The 15122-nt window shown below is 44.3% G+C and overlaps 1 protein-coding gene across 3 annotated transcripts in view; it reads right to left on the reverse strand.

Moving 5' to 3' along the window:
* Positions 1-15122, reverse strand: part of ADAT2 (adenosine deaminase tRNA specific 2) — a 109671-nt gene that overhangs the window by 83582 nt on the left and 10967 nt on the right. Inside the window, exon 2 of one of the 3 annotated variants that reach the window (XM_069235120.1) lies at positions 6171-6311. The exons of 1 other annotated variant lie outside the window; for it this stretch is intronic. The gene's annotated coding sequence lies outside the window, so the exon portion shown is untranslated. Of the gene's footprint in view, positions 1-6170; positions 6360-15122 lie in introns of all 3 variants that reach the window. One more of the 3 variants, XM_069235119.1, reaches the window with a different exon arrangement.

The following is a 15122-nucleotide window of genomic DNA, read 5'->3' on the forward strand; positions in this document are numbered from 1 at the left end:
ATACTCCCCACTACCGACCAAATTAATTCTTCTCTCCTTTTAGCTATTCCTCCTCCTGAAAGCTCTTGCTCTCAGGCCGATTCTCCCCCTTTGAAGAAGAGGAGAGCCGGGAAAAAGCTCAAAAATACAAAAAAGGCCCCGGGCTCCAAAAATAATCTACCTACCTCCCTGGCCCATAGTGACCAACCCCCAATCACCCTGGTCTCCTTCCCCGAATGCCCTCCGAGTAAGGATGCTCCTGAAGATCTTTCTAGTTTTATTGACTTGACACTCAAATCCTTTTGCGCAACTCTTGAGGCAAAAATTTCCACCTTGATCGCTAGGAAGCTCGATTGCTTTTGTAACGATGTGACCAGGTTTTTATCTAGTTTTTTAAAACCAGGTCCTTTATGCACGGGAACACTTCATAGCCCCGAACCAGCACATCAGTCTACTCCTCCCCCTACTTTGGTACCCCAAGGAGTAAGTAATTTTTTGCCTGATCCACGAACCGTCTCTGGTCAAGGACCTTTCGCTGACAACCCTGCATCAGGGCCGATAAGGGAAGTTTATTCCTCTAGAACGCATGACAAAGATCCTACTAAACTTACTAACCGTGCAGACTTTTTACATTTACCACCTGCCTGCAACCCGTACGTTCTGGTTCTCTCAAATGTTCCTCCTCTGGAGTGCTCCAAACAAGAAGATACCCACTCCCTAATTAGAAAAGCTGGTCACTGGTTGAACTTCAATTTCAAATCCAATTGTTTCCACAATGATAAGATTCTCATGGCCCGAAGAGTGAGGAGGGTAGGACACTCCAAAGTATTGGAGGAGGGAGACTATGTTGTTTTAAATTTTGCTAATCCTCGTTCAGTAGACAATTTTTTGACCATTTTGGACTACTGTAAAATGTCAACTAACAGGATTCAAATACATCCCCTGTATCATTTTTACGACCCTGTGCTCCTACCAAACCGCATTGTCACTAATTCTAGTATTCGCAGACCAGATTTTGAAAGGCTTCATTTACAGGTAAATGTACCCTCTAGCAACCGGTTCTCGACTCTCAGTCACCTTGACGTGAACGATTGACTATCGGTGACCCACCCCTGTTCTTCTAAAAAGGAGAGACCAAAGGCTGGGAATGTCCACGCTGAATGTACCTGGGACACAGGAAAGCCTGATTTGGACCTGAAAGCTCCTATAAATACTAAAGTTCTAATGTCATGTCCTGTGTCTAGACCATTAACTCTGCTTAGCTGGAACATAGCAGGGCTGCGATCCAAATCTGACAATTCGGACTGGAAGAGCTTCATTTCCTCCTACGATATAATCTGTCTACAGGAGACCTGGTCCAAAGATACGTTCCTCCTGAACGGTTTCACCTCTTTGTGTCAGCCGGCATTAACCTCCCAGATGGGGAGAGCTAGTGGCGGCCTCTTAGTTCTCGTTTCCGTACATCTCCCGCTTTTAAAAGTGTCTTTAATCTGGTCTTCCCTTTATTTTATGGTTGTCCTAGTCTCTATTTGTGGCCAAAAGGATATCCTTATTTTAAACTTTTATAACAATATCCCTCGGGGCCTCCTTATGGGTCATTTGGAAGAGGTAACGGATTTTATAGATTCTTCACATGCTTTGCAGAATAGTGACCTAATTATTATATGGGTGGGCGATTTCAACACTCCTCTGTGCAGCAAAGAACACATGGACCTGTGTGCCTTTCCTGCTGAGGGCAGAGAGTCAGTATTTCATTTTAACCATACATCTGAAGGAGATGCCTTAAACCTTTTTACTTGTAAATTTGACTTGGTCCATGTTACCGAGAAATTGGCCCCTGACGCCTGCAATATACCAACCTTTACAGGGAATTTGAGGGGGAGTATTATCGATTTCATACTTATCAGCTCCTCTGATTTTTACGTAATTCAAGAATTCAAGATTACGCCCCACTGTGCAAGCGATCATAACCCCCTTAGTATTATATTGGACCTAAAAATTATTCAGGCACCCAATAATAAAAGCTTGAGCGCTGCTACTGTTTATAATCCAAACTGTGGCATACGTTTAAAATGGGACAAAATAGATCCAAAACTTTTTAACCAGGAAATTGTAAGAAGTAGGTCGGACTCGATTCATATGTGTCTCTCCCAGCAGTTAGATTCTGACCGCATAGTGCGTGAATTTGAATTTTTAAGCACTGACATTTCACGCGCCTTGGCGGTGGACAGGCCTGCGAAGGGGCCGGCGGCCCACAGATGGTTCGACTCCGCGTGTTCATCTGCCCACACAAAACTCAAAGATGCACTTAAAGCAGTTCCTCTCTCCCGTCAATTAGTTAAAATAGCCAGAGTTGATTATAAGGCTGCCATTGACAAACGGAAATCAGAAATTAGGTCCAGGGCCTGGGGCGATCTTTTGGCTGCATCTGAGCAGAAGGACACTTCTAAATTTTGGAAAGTGATTAATCACTCATACTTTTCTGGTCACCACTCTTTGGCCGATGACTGTCTTATTGCTGAGGATGTCTGGTTAACTCATTTTAGGAAAGTCTTCTGTTCAGGAACCTATGAGAATTCGCATGTAAATCCTTCTGCACTTTTCAATTTAGATTCCAAAACTAAAGCCCCAAACATTATTTTTGACCTCCACGAGGTCAAAAATGCTATTAATAGATCAAGGCAGGGAAAAGCTCCCGGCCCCGATGGGGTTCCCGCTGATCTTTTTAAATCAGAAATTGATCTTTGGGGTCCGCTAGTTACAAATGTTTTGAATAGTGTGGTAAACAGTAACGTGCCCCTTTCATGGAAATCGGCCATTATTGTTCCTATCTTTAAAAAAGGTAATAGACAAGATCCTTCCTGTTACAGACCAATCTCTCTTATTGATTCGACGGCAAAGATTTTAGGTAGTGTGATCTTGTCCCGGTTAGAAGACTGGGTGTCCGAGGCCCAGATTTTATCCCCTATTCAATTTGGTTTTAGACCTGGTGTAGGCACAGTTGAGCAAGTTTTAAACTTGCAGCTGATACTCAGCAAATATGTGACAGTCAAAAAAGAGTCTATTCACATGGCTTTCATTGATCTAACCAGTGCCTTTGATATGGTTAATAGGTCAAAGTTATGGCAAATTTTGGAAGCCTTAGGCTGTGATCCGCCTCTATTGGAGCTTATTAAACGCCTACACACAGACCTAACAATTTCTGTTCAGGTCGGCTCACATGGGCAGAGAACCTCCCCCATCCCGTCAACTAGGGGCGTAAGGCAGGGATGTATCTTAGCCCCTTTTCTCTTTCTGATTTATATAAATGGGCTCTATGATTCACTTTTAAAACATGCAAAGGACATACCGAAGATGGGTCAGAGACACCTTCCAGTTTTATTATACGCTGACGATGCAGTTTTAATTGCCCGTACTGCAAACGGTTTACAGGGACTACTGGATGTATTTTACGATTTTATGCTGAATCTGGATCTGAAAGTAAATTACCCCAAGACTTTTGTTATGACTTGTGGCCCACGCAATACAAAGTCTAAACTATTTTCTATGGGAGGGCTCACTCTTAATAAGGTCAAAGAATTTTGTTATCTAGGCATGTACATGAGTTCTTCTTTGTCCTGGAAGACACACATTAATTTTAAGCTCCAACAGTTGATAAGGAACAATGAAGCAATTTTTCGCTTTTCAAATAAACTAGGTCACAGACCCCCTGCTCAGTTGAAAACTCTTTATAATTCCAAATGCACTGCATCAGTCCTTTATGGGGCAGGCGTCTGGGGCTATAATAAAATACCGTCTCTTCAGAGTGTAGAAAATAAATTCCTGCGCAGATTATTGTTGGTTCCAAAATGCACCGCAAACATAATCTGCCATGAAGAACTGGGTCAGTGCTTTTTGGAGGACAGGGTCTTTATGGCTCCCCTACTGCTGTGGATCAAATGTTGGTCAAACCCTATGGCAAGTTTGGTCCAAGACTGTATCTCTGATTGTCTTCAATTGGAATACTCAAATAGGATTCCCTGGCTTATGTTTCTGCAAAACTCCTTTGAGAACTTAGGGCTTAGATATATGTTTGATGATGCCCATCTGTTAACCACAAACTCTAGGTCTGTTTTGAAGTCTACTTATTCCAAGCACATATCAGAGCTGAGATTTTATAGTTCCCTGAAATTGAAATCTTTCGATTCTTATTCTCGGATTGTGACTGTTCCATGCCTTGAACCCTATTTGTCTTGGTTTTCAAGTTTTAGAATAATTTCCTTTTTAACACTTTTTAGACTTAATCTAATTCATTTTAAGGTAGCTTTCCCTGAACCATGTTTCTGGAAAAAGGATTTACCACTTTGTCCCTGTGACTCCAAATCAACCCAGAGCACTTTGCATTTTTTTCTTTTTTGCCCTTTATATGCTGTACCTAGAGGGGCCTTTATTTTACCCACGTTACGTCTTTTTAGACCTATTCATTATAAGGAAGCCCTGCTATACCTTCAGAGATTGCCTAATATCCAAATTTGTCACCATGTATTAGACTTTGTCACAGCTTCTTTACGTATTAGGAAAAGGCCTACTCCTTTTTAAATATTTTATGTACGTATAGTATATCTTTTTAACGCTAACATTTGTACTTTTCTGACTTTGTGATTTTTAATCATGTCTAGTATATTTATCTATGTATGTTAAGGGGTTTCAGATTGGATGTTCATCTGGTGCTTCCAGTAATGGTTTTAAAGTTTTATTTTACTATTTATAGATTGGGAAATGTGTCTTGGTTTGTACTTTTATGGCAATTGCCGAATAAAGTTATTTGACTGACTGACTGACACACTGTTGGGACGTGAATGTCATCAGCATGGTACATGGGCATGTACACCAACTCTGAGTGACCCTACTATAGGTGAAACTGATATATTGACTTTTTGTTGGCCTAGGTTACTCTATAATCCACAAAGTGCATGGAGGCCCAGCCCTGTCCATGGTTTAGCCAAATCCCAGAAAATATTCTGTGACACGGAATGGTGCAACAAATATGCCCTCTTTAATGACATAGGACTACTGCACATGGATTGTGTTGTTAACATAAAGAGGCAGTGGCAGCTTATTGATTTTTGTAGATTAATAGTCCTAAAAAAGACCTGTATTCTCTTCTAGGGGGCCCACTCATTTAATGGTCTGCTGAAATGTAACACCAAGACCCTTGTGCAGACATCCTGTGTCTGTATCAAGTGTGTGCATGCCTAATGGATAAGTGGTACATGTATGTTAGCAAAACTCCCTGTGTGGTGGGAGTCTGAATGCCGGAATGAGTGGGATCCATTGTGGTGGCCCCCCGAAGTTGCATGGCACAGTACTGAGGATGGGATACAGCTTCCCCATACCGTAGAAGTGTATTTCCTGTATTCCCATAGCTACAGTGCGATGACCCGGGCAATAAAGTGAGGGAGGACTGAGAAAGGGATGCTCTTAGAAATTTTGTGAGGACATTTTAGCAAGGGATTGGCAATTAGTTTTTCCTGAGCATTACCATTTGGTGGATATAGACAGCAGTATCTGTTGCTGAAGGTTGAGAAAGTTTCTAGGAAGGGCCTGCTCTTGCATCTGTCACCAATTACTACATCAAAAAGGCTGATGACAGCCAGGCGAAAAGCCTTCACACTTCATTGCGCCCATGTTTTGGATGCTCCTTTTTGGAGCAAGCTTCATCACTAATTGCTGCAAGAGCCATCACCTTGTAAAAAAGCTGTATCTACACTACAACTACAACATGACATTCAAAGGGTAACACCACAAACTGATTCCAGGACATTCAATGCTGGATCCACATTCCCTGTCTGGGAAAGGAGTATGAATGTGAGATATAAACCAGGTAACTTGGTTCCAGTTCCAAGCTGCTTCATTGATCAAGGAAGGGTGTGCTCCCTTTGAGAAATCAAAGAGCTGTTGTAAGACCATAGCTGGTATCCCCAAAACAGTCACTACCCCAAAGCTGAGGTCTGCCCAGATCACTGTATAAGTTATGGGCCTCTCTACTACCTAGGTGCCTGCCTCATCGGAGGCAGAAGAAGAGCACTTCACCCTCCAGGAGAAGAGACTATCCACGAGGAGAAGCCCAGACATTTCCCTAGAGTGTGGAGTACCCAGAAGCCAACTAACATCAGGAGTGCAACTGACCCAACCAAGATGTGAAGGATTACCTGGTCTCCTCATGTGTTTAGTGTAGTGAACTGCAAGACGAAAACTGCAAACCAAACAAGCAGCAGTGTGGTATCGACGGATATGAGTTGCTCCTGAAGAAGCTGCCAACGCCAACCAGAGAAGCGCATCACTGGCATCCCCTGTGAACAGGTAAAACGGGGCCTGTAGTCAAAAGACTGGATCTTGAGCTGTAAAAAAAAAAAGTCTGCTGCTGGAGAAGTAATATTGCTAGTATGAACACTTTTTGCTCCAGATCAAACAACTGACTCAAGGGTTGCCTAATTTGGTAATTGTTTAAGTGAACATGCACTCTGTCTGTTGCCAATTATGACATGTTATTCCTGCTAGATACCAAAGATACTGGGGCACTAAAGGAACAGGGAACGTCACATTAGAGGTGGCGGGACACTTAGCTAGACTCCATAGACTAGATCAAATAAACCCTTTACTGAAACGTCATTATGGGGTGTGGTACTACATTTGGCTGTGACACACACTGTACAGGAATTATTGTGTCTGTTGTTTCATTGTTGCCTTATGAATCTTTGCCCTACCCCCCAAACAGCCTCCATGAAAAGCCTTTGGCTGCTTGCCCTGGCTACCCTGAGAGTCAAGTGCAGACATGTGGGGGCACATCTTGTAGAGTCGTAGTAGCACAGAAACCTAGGACACTAGAGGCAACTACCCCTCCCACCATGGTTATGGCCCAGTAGCCCCTGCCTGCACTGTGGCCAACTGAACGTGGTCTGCCAACCACAAAACCAAGAATAACCTAAGCAAAACTCAATCTGGATTTGCAGCAAAACAAAGCATTCAATTGGGTTAGATGACGTCAACAAAATTAAAGACAAAGCCAACGCCTGTCTAATAATGTTTTAAGACCTTTCTGCAGCATGTGATAATATTAATCATGCAAACATCTTCGTGACCAGGATGGGATGGGAGGAACAGCATTTAATTGGTTTCATTCGTACCCGACAGCCAGAACAGAAGTCATACAAAATTGTCTCCTTCAAATCATTGAATTGTACATTAAACTGTGGCATACCAAGTGGATCAGACTTCTTCCAATTCTTGTTTAACCTTTCCACTGAACCCTTGTAAAAAAATGACAAACGATGAGAACATATATTTTATACCAGTATGCTGATGATACCCAGGTCTTCCCAAGGATATCAAATCCTTTAAACTCGGGTATTTGAACATCTTGTTTTACAGGATAATTGAATGGACATCTGTCTTTTCTTTTAAAACAAACTCATTCAAGACAAAATTCATATTTCTCCATTTAGAAAATGTCCATTCACTAATACAACCACCATTGGCAAAGCCAAGAGGTCTAGTCTTGTACAAAACATTGGCAAATGGGATTAGTGAGTGGACGAGATCTAAACGAGCAGAGCATGAGTGCACAGGATGGGAGGAGACAGGCAATGGCATATGGCACGTTGTGAAGAAATGGATATAAAATTGAAAGAACAGTACGGGACACTAGAGGATGGGAAGGGCACATGCTGACAAAAACGAAAAAGAAAATGGGAGGCCAGGATAAGAAAGCAGAGTATTGGCTGAGTGTAAGATCGGAGAGTGGAGGATGGGAAGGTGACCAGAGCAGAAAATGAACATACTATAAAAAAAGTACCCAGTAAGATAGATTGCAGAATAGGAGAGATGGTGCAAGATGTGAGAACACAGGTTGGGAAAGAGCACAAAATGGGATAGCTTGGGGCAATAAGATGTGACAATATAGTATAGGAGATGGCATGCACTGATTGGAGAGGATTGGGCAGGGAAGCTCCTAGAATCTGCAATAACACAGAAGGGACAGCACATAATGTCAACATGCACAGGACAAAGAGATAAGAGCAGAGGGTGAAAGAACACCGGGTGGGAGAATGCAAATGCATGCACGGACCGGGTGGGAGAGGAAAACATAGGTAAATGAAGGAAAGGAGTGACACGGGGTAGGAGAGCATAGGACAAGAGCCACCCCGGGATGAAGAGAGCACATGGAAGAACAGCAAGCAGGCACTGTGTAAAATTAGAAAGTGCAGGGACAGCACAGGGTAATAGGCACAATAAGAGAGTGCAGAGGGTGGATGAGAATAGCAAACAGAGAGTAGGATGGCTGAAATCATATAATGAGGGAGCTGAGAATGAAAGGAAGATGGAGCACAGGATAGGAGAGTGCTGGGTGGAAAACAGAACGTTTTTTTAAAGAAGGTGATGAACATTACATATAGGAAGGTCACAAGATCAGTGAGTACGAAATCAGGAAGCACAATGTAAAGAAATGGCTCCCTGTTGCAGTTACCCCCCACTTTTTGCCTGATACTGATGCTGACTTGACTAAGAAGAGTGCTGGGACCCTGCTAACCAGGCCCCAGCACCAGTGTTCCTTCACCTAAAATGTACCATTGTATCCACAATTGGCACACCCTGGCATTCAGATAAGTCCCTTGTAACTGGTACTTCTAGTACCAAGGGCCCTGATGCCAAGGAAGGTCTCTAAGGGCTGCAGCATGTCTTATGCCACCCTGGAGACCTCTCACTCAGCACAGACACACTGCTTGCCAGCTTGTGTGTGCTAGTGAGGACAAAACGAGTAAGTCGACATGGCACTCCCCTCAGGGTGCCCTGCCAGCCTCTCACTGCCTATGCAGTATAGGTAAGACACCCCTCTAGCAGGCCTTACAGCCCTAAGGCAGGGTGCACTATACCATAGGTGAGGGTACCAGTGCATGAGCATGGTACCCCTACAGTGTCTAAACAAAACCTTAGACATTGTAAGTGCAGGGTAGCCATAAGAGTATATGGTCTGGGAGTTTGTCAAACACGAACTCCACAGCACCATAATGGCTACACTGAAAACTGGGAAGTTTGGTATCAAACTTCTCAGCACAATAAATGCACACTGATGCCAGTGTACATTTTATTGTAAAATACACCCCAGAGGGCACCTTAGAGGTGCCCCCTGAAACTTAACCGACTATCTGTGTAGGCTGACTAGTTTTAGCAGCCTGCCACAAACCGAGACATGTTGCTGGCCCCATGGGGAGAGTGCCTTTGTCACTCTGAGGCCAGTAACAAAGCCTGCACTGGGTGGAGATGCTAACACCTCTCCCAGGCAGGAATTGTCACAGCTGGCGGTGAGCCTCAAAGGCTCACCTCCTTTGTGCCAACCCAGCAGGACACTCCAGCTAGTGGAGTTGCCCGCCCCCTCCGGCCAGGCCCCACTTTTGGCGGCAAGGCCGGAGAAGATAATGAGAAAAACAAGGAGGAGTCACTGGCCAGTCAGGACAGCCCCTAAGGTGTCCTGAGCTGAGGTGACTCTGACTTTTAGAAATCCTCCATCTTGCAGATGGAGGATTCCCCCAATAGGGTTAGGATTGTGACCCCCTCCCCTTGGGAGGAGGCACAAAGAGGGTGTACCCACCCTCAGGGCTAGTAGCCATTGGCTACTAACCCCCCAGACCTAAACACGCCCTTAAATTTAGTATTTAAGGGCTACCCTGAACCCTAGAAAATTAGATTCCTGCAACTACAAGAAGAAGGACTGCCTAGCTGAAAACCCCTGCAGCGGAAGACCAGAAGACGACAACTGCCTTGGCTCCAGAAACTCACCGGCCTGTCTCCTGCCTTCCAAAGATCCTGCTCCAGCGACGCCTTCCAAAGGGACCAGTGACCTCGACATTCTCTGAGGACTGCCCCTACTTCGAAAAGACAAGAAACTCCCGAGGACAGCGGACCTGCTCCAAGAAAAGCTGCAACTTTGTTTCCAGCAGCTTTAAAGAACCCTGCAAGCTCCCCGCAAGAAGCGTGAGACTTGCAACACTACACCCGGCGACCCCGACTCGGCTGGTGGAGATCCAACACCTCAGGAGGGACCCCAGGACTACTCTGATACTGTGAGTACCAAAACCTGTCCCCCCTGAGCCCCCACAGCGCCGCCTGCAGAGGGAATCCCGAGGCTTCCCCTGACCGCGACTCTTTGAACCTAAAGTCCCGACGCCTGGGAGAGACCCTGCACCCGCAGCCCCCAGGACCTGAAGGACCGGACTTTCACTGGAGAAGTGACCCCCAGGAGTCCCTCTCCCTTGCCCAAGTGGAGGTTTCCCCGAGGAATCCCCCCCTTGCCTGCCTGCAGCGCTGAAGAGATCCCGAGATCTCTCATAGACTAACATTGCGAACCCGACGCTTGTTTCTACACTGCACCCGGCCGCCCCCGCGCCGCTGAGGGTGAAATTTCTGTGTGGGCTTGTGTCCCCCCCGGTGCCCTACAAAACCCCCCTGGTCTGCCCTCCGAAGACGCGGGTACTTACCTGCAAGCAGGCCGGAACCGGGGCACCCCCTTCTCTCCATTCTAGCCTATGTGTTTTGGGCACCACTTTGAACTCTGCACCTGACCGGCCCTGAGCTGCTGGTGTGGTGACTTTGGGGTTGCTCTGAACCCCCAACGGTGGGCTACCTTGGACCAAGAACTAAGCCCTGTAAGTGTCTTACTTACCTGGTTAACCTAACAAATACTTACCTCCCCTAGGAACTGTGAAAATTGCACTAAGTGTCCACTTTTAAAACAGCTATTTGTGAATAACTTTAAAAGTATACATGCAATTTTGATGATTTGAAGTTCCTAAAGTACTTACCTGCAATACCTTTCGAATGAGATATTACATGTAGAATTTGAACCTGTGGTTCTTAAAATAAACTAAGAAAAGATATTTTTCTATATAAAAACCTATTGGCTGGATTTGTCTCTGAGTGTGTGTACCTCATTTATTGTCTATGTGTATGTACAACAAATGCTTAACACTACTCCTTGGATAAGCCTACTGCTCGACCACACTACCACAAAATAGAGCATTAGTATTATCTATTTTTACCACTATTTTACCTCTAAGGGGAACCCTTGGACTCTGTGCATGCTATTCCTTACTTTGAAATAGCACATACAGAGCCAACTTCCTACACACAAGATGCAATAGATAAGGATGGGAGATGGCACAGTATGAACTGCATAGGATCACAGAACATAGAAAAGGAGGGCACATTATGGGGAAGCACAATGCTGGCGTACAGGACACAAAAGGGCATGGTAATCCTGAAGATTTCATGTAACAAAATACCTCTCGACACAGCCTGTTGCATAGTGCTTTAAGAAGACACTGTTGAAGGCTTATATGCCTTTTACATGTTTTTCTAAAGTAAGCCAGTCGTACTGCCTTTGTCATAAATTCCCACAATAAACAGACCAGACGTATGGCTTCAGACATAACTTTTCCCAATGACCCAATCAGGTCTATGCCCTGTATCGTTGGCTATTCACTAGAATCCACTCAGGCCTCCTGTATTGAGCATAAGCTTTGCCGCAAGGTCCCCATCAAGCACACTTAAAATGTTAAATGTATACAAAACTGCATTTTCGCAAAGCAGAAGTCTACCTTTGCTAAGCAGGTGTAACGACTGTGGAAATCTTTTTTCACCACAGTTTGTCAGAAGGAGTAATCAACACCAAAACCCTTTCCTATCACAGCAATCTGGGAGATTTCATGTAGCAAAATACCACTCTGCATGCCTTAATACAGGGTAATAACAGGCCACCCTTAAGTGCCTACAGGCTTTAACATAAACCTTTCACAGTAAATACATCAGCCCTACTGCCTTTATCATACCTTTTTTGTTCTATTTACTTAACTGTTTGCTCTGGTACAAAGACCCATACACAATAAAAACAAAAGGAAAATGTATACATCAAATATAAAAATGCTCATGTACGATACATACAATCATTACAATTTTTCCACAAAGGAATTGAACTGTCATCATTCTTACGTGCAATGTGGACCCTGAAAATGTAGGAATGGTGAATACCACATAGACACTAGAGTCAGTTTTACATATATATCCTTAAGGCCACCCTCCACTGTTGGATTCCTAAGAATCGACATAAAAGAACAATCTATTTGCATGTTGATTTACAATATACCGCACAGAAAAGCAGATGTTCCTCATTCTCTTTCCGGAAATTGCAGGTCAGGAACGCAGGGAAATATTTATTATTAGATGGCCATTTGAAGGTAGAATTAGCTATTGGGAAAATATCAAGTCTAAATTTGACATATAGTGCCTCTCATTGCTGAGGGAATAATATAATTGAAGAGCACCAGTGGCAACTTCAAATTACCTGATTTTCAGTACCTTACAACCAGAACAAGGAATCAATGTGGGATCTGACCAATATGTACCCCGCTGTTTAGCCAATATTTCACGAAGACCACCCAGGCAATCTTAAGTACAGCAGGCCAACTCAGGCCCTGTAGGGACTCAACTCATTAATTGTATACATTTGTAACCAGTGCAAATGTGGCTTCAAAGTAGCTATTTCAATAATTGGTTTTAGGGCAAAATTAAACCTTATTGGAAGTGTTGGGGCACTCGCTGGGACCTTCAATAATTAGTCAATAAACGTCTTTTAGAACTTTTAACAGTGCTTCGGTTTTGTAATGGCCTCAAATCCTCAATCCGGTAAGGGCTGCACTAAACAGCTTCTATTCTGTACATCTCTAATGCAGGGGATACAGCGAAGGTGGTGGAACGAATAGCAAAGCGCACTCCTGCAGTCACTCTGTCTTTTAGAATAAGTCCACTATTGACTGTTTGGAAAGACTAAGAGTAGGAATCTGAGTCTTATACCACAATGGTCAATTTGATGACCCCCTCTAGTAAATAATCAGTCATACTAATCAAACCCCTCAATGATCTGCGGGGTTTAAAGCCATTAATTTTGATCTAGCAGTATTAATTTCTAACCTTCTGAAGCCCATTGGTGTTTTGGATAAAAACAGGGTTTTGTCCACAAATAAGAGTGCTCCAACCTTATGTCCCTTAGTTCGAGGAGAATCACGAACACAATTCAACATAAAATCAATACAACCATAAATAAAAAGTAAATACAGTGTTGGGAGGAAGACACCACCGTGATAAACTCATCTGTTGATCTTTATTTTTTTAGTTAAGTCACCATTATCACCCTACAACACCTGAGAAACTTCCTCTGAATAAAGTTGAATAATAATATGAAGAAGATACATTGAAGTCCTGCTTTATTGAATACATTCTTTCCCATAAAGCAGAAAATTGAAATGCAAGCTGTCAGAACCTCTTTCAGAGGGCCACAGGGCAACCAGGAACTACTGAGTCCAACTGTGGGAGTTGAGGCCTTTAAATATTTATGTCCTGGGGCCCAAACTACTATGGATTCTTAACAACTGGACAAGGTACCCCGGCAGCACATGACTCTCAGGGTGAGCGTGGTCGAGCAGTCCAAAGCTTCATCGGAGTTAAGAGGGAGGTCTATCCATGGGTTGAACACAGGCACGTAAAATACACGTAGCAGCAATAAATTATTGTCCAGCCAAGAACTCACTTTTATGAAAAAAAGTGAAGTTTTTTATTTTATCGCTCTCAACATAAAGGTAAATACGACAGTCTCATACAACTACACAGTCACCCTGAGATCAGGGCTCCAGTTTTCAGAGGTAGTTCCATGTGTCCCAGTCCCTCTTCACTCTAGCGATCGTGGTTATTCCCCATTCACCGTAGGCAACATCCAGGGTAAGCCCCACAAACAGTTCAAATATTTAGAGTCCACTCCAACCCTACAGTTACGAGGTCACTGGCTCTTCACCACACTAGGGCTACGGCAATCTGGCCATGGCGGCCCCTCCTGGCATACAGGATCGCTAAATCCTCACTTCACACAGGCTCCGGTGTGATCGGTACATTGATATACATGGTACTGCTGGCTTCCCTCCTCTGGCATACGAGAGTCGGCGACTTCTTCCTGCATACGGGCATCCAGATCGGTGCAGCAGCCATTCATCAACAACTTGCTCAGGAAATCCACTCAATAGGATTCCCCACTGGACCTCGCTCCCTCCAGTGCTCTCCTCTTCCTCACAGGGCACACTGTTCTTGGCAAGCAGGCAGGTGGTGGTGCTCCAGGCTGGGTGGTCAAGGATTCCCTAGATGATGTTCACTCACCCAGAAGGGACACTCACAGGCCTTTGCCTCCAGTCGTGGTCACAGGCAGAAGTCTTGCAGAGATTCTCTTCCCCACACAGCCTGTTGGGGTCTCAGGCTCCCCTTCTTATAGTCGATTTCCAGACTCCAAATGTGATTCGAAGTATGAAGCTTTGAAGTTTATGTTGGGGGTCTACTTCATTTTGAAGTGTCCACTCCTCTGCACTCTCATCCTCTTGAAAGCAGTCTGTGACAGTAGAAATGACTCCAAAGCTGATAGCCCCACAACACAGGCCATGGGGGTCACACCCAGATGTCAGACACAGTGATATGTGCATCAAAAGGTTAGTTAAGGGCCTAAGCCCTACTCAGTGATTCACTTATCAGCCCTATCTCCTCCCTGAGATCTGCCCAGGCCCTTTCCTTGTGACCTCTCTCTGAATCAAAAAGAATCCTTGAAATGTAAAGAGGATGCCTTGCTCTCCCTTCTCCAGTGTGTCCCACCCAGCTTTCAGGCATTTAGCAATACACAAATCTGTCTGGGGGATTCCTCCAACTTCTCATGTTTTACCATGTAGGCCTGGATCTCACAAAATGGAACATAAAGTCTCCCATGTACTGTGCCACACACAGTAACACATACAATCAGTGCATTCATTTAATATACACACACTACACAGCAATGCATCCTTCATGTACTGTACCACACACGGGCACGTATACACCCAGCACATACATTATGCATGCACTGCACACTACTCACAGATACACATACAACCAGCACACGCATATACCTTGCATGCAGTGCCCAGAACTACATACTTCATGTATGGTACCACTCACGGGTACACATACATTCAGCACACACATTTACCATGCATGCACTGCCCAGTACATTATCTCTGTAGGGTACCTTTCCCAGGTACACA

The sequence above is a fragment of the Pleurodeles waltl genome, chromosome 5 (assembly GCF_031143425.1).
Source record: "Pleurodeles waltl isolate 20211129_DDA chromosome 5, aPleWal1.hap1.20221129, whole genome shotgun sequence".
NCBI classification, from domain to species: Eukaryota; Metazoa; Chordata; class Amphibia; order Caudata; family Salamandridae; genus Pleurodeles; species Pleurodeles waltl.